This window comes from Coregonus lavaretus, assembly GCF_964263955.1.
Source record: "Coregonus lavaretus genome assembly, chromosome: 5".
NCBI classification, from domain to species: Eukaryota; Metazoa; Chordata; class Actinopteri; order Salmoniformes; family Salmonidae; genus Coregonus; species Coregonus lavaretus.
Window position 1 is genome coordinate 44981862 of NC_139992.1, and position 2822 is coordinate 44984683.

Below are 2822 nucleotides of genomic sequence, written 5' to 3' on the forward strand. Positions count from 1 at the left end.
CCACACACACTACTGAGCCTCATTTTGACTTGTTTTAAGGACATTACATCAACGTTGGATCAGCCTGTAGTGTGGTTTTCCACTTTAATTTTGAGGGTGACTCCAAATCCAGACCTCCATGGGTTGATAAATTTGATTTCCATTGATAATTTGTGTGATTTTGTTGTCAGCACATTCAACTATGTAAAGAAAAAAGTATTTAATAAGATTATTTCATTCATTCAGATCTAGGATGTGTTATTTTAGTGTTCCCTTTATTTTTTTGAGCAGTGTATGTTGCCTTACCATTGGTGCTGGGCTCACTGCTCTTAGAGAAGAAGAATGAATAACCTCTATAACAGAAGCACCACTGGATACCAGCCAGCCCACCCACTTCAGCCATACTCAATGCATTTCACAAACACATACGTTAGCACTGTTCCAGTGTGCAGCTCTTTTCAATGATACCATTGTTTTAGATGGGGTGTGTGTCAAGTGATAGCCAATGGGACGGGATGGGTTCCCTGATCTGAGCTGGTTCACGGCATTCCATTGTCAGGGAGCATAACAGAACATAAAATGCAATGTGCAGGGATGAAGAAAGCAGATTAGTATTATTATTTATTTTTTGTCATTTAGCAGACGCTCTTATCCAGAGCAACTTACAGTTAGTGAGTGTATACATTATTTTTCTATTACTGGGCCCCCGTGGGAATCAAACCCACAACCCTGGCGTTGCAAACGCCATGCTCTACATCCCTGCCGGCCATTCCATCCCCTACCCTGGGCCAATTGTGCGCCGCCCCATGGGTCTCCCGGTCGCGGCCGGCTACAACAATGCCTGGATATGAACCAGGATCTCTAGTGGCACAGCTAGCACTGTGATGCAGTGCCTTAGACCACTGCGCCATCTCAGACGGTACAATGCTGGCTCTTCATTAAGCCATGCGTCAATTAGTGAAGTATGAACAAGACCTGGGCCCTGCCCAGTCACAGTACATTGTTGTATTGTACATTGTTGTATCAGGATCCCGAGTGGCGCAGTGGTCTAAGGCACTGCATCACAGTGCTAGCTGTGCCACTAGAGATCCTGGTTCAAATCCAGGCTCTGTCGTAGCAGGCCGCGACCGGGAGACCCATGGGGCGGCGCACAATTGGCCCAGCGTCGTCCAGGGTAGGGGAGGGAATGGCCGGCAGGGATGTAGCTCAGTTGGTAGAGCATGGCATTTGCAACGCCAGGGTTGTGGGTTCGATTCCAGTATTTAAAAAAAATAAAAAAATAAAAAATGTATGCACTCACTAACTGTAAGTCGCTCTGGATAAGAGCGTCTGCTAAATGACTAAAATGTAAATGTAATGTTTCGGCTCTCCTCTGTACAGAGGAATGTGCCTGGTAGGTGACCCATGTCTACAAGCGTCAGGGAAGCAATTCAATGGTCATACTCCCCCATACCATCAAGCTTCCTCATTCAACTCCTCAAAGACACAGTCCTATTCGAGTTGAAAAGGAGACTTTGTTTATGTTCATGTCAAGCTCATGAACACGGGCTGATTTCTATCGAGAAGCCAATGGATATGAACAAAATACAGAGGAGTATATTACACGGGGGTGAGCGAGCTAGCTAGTTCACCTGGGGCTGGGGGCACTCTAAAGAGGCAGTAGCTAGCAGTCAGTGAACAATATGAGCAAGTTATTTTTTTCCTGCCAGAGACGCGCTCACCACTCAGAGCCCAGACAGTATAATGCGGAATCAATAGCTGCTGCTTGTTATTCATTCAGGACAACACACTGTGCTCCAGGCTCAGACACAGCTGGAGGAGGGCTTTGCTGCTTCTGACAGTTTGTCAAAGACACAAGCAATACTCAAGTCATTAAGATGGAGGGCATAGCTGTATACAAAGCACCTAGTATGGATCGCAGCCTCACAGGTGTGTGCACAGACGTGTATAGTCATATACAAAGGAACGGATATAGATTACAGTTAAGTGTGTGCACCGCTCAGAATTGCACAATGTTCTAAGAGTAGAGTCAATGAGTGTGTTTTTCTATTTGTAAGAAGACTGACTGAAAAGTTGACAATAACAGCAGAAAACAAAATCAATGTATTACCACACGAAGAGAAGTGACTCATTTTTTGATTTTTTATTTCAGTTTTTACAGACTTTTCCTCACAACGATGCCAGAGAGAAAGCATTTTGTATTTTGTTTCCATTGCATTGTAATTATTTGAAAGCAACCAAAAGAGGAAGTCATCCATTTTGGAGAGCGTAGCAGTAGAAGCAGTTCTGACATGCAGCAGAGCCGGAAGGTTAATCAAACCCAGAGAGCGACAGGACGATCATTTCCCCCATCCACAGTTTGAACCCGAAACCCCTATATACCCCTGTTCAGAGCCCACCCACCCAATTCATCTAATACAAAACATAGACTGCGGGAACAAAGGATTGCAGGTCAGAATATGCTCAAAACTCACTAAAAAGGGAAAAACATTGTGCAATTCTAAATTCCTGCACTAAAGGTCAATGTTGACATAATGCCATCACTACACAGCGATGTTTTAATAAGTAACAGATTAATCAATATTTTTTTTACATAAATTTTTTGTAATAGCCAACATGGTGATTGGTCAAGGGGGTATTTATGCTATTATACGTTACTAGAGTAACCCTGGTCATTAATATTTAGTGTGATATGTTATCAGTAGGGGGTTACGTAGAGAGTAGGTAACCAAATTATTAGTGACCTAAAGAGGACCTACCCCCTCATACAGTACAAACCCCCCTAGTTGAAGCACTGGACAGTTAGCCAGTCAGGTCTACAGAGAAGAGCTACAGTACACAGC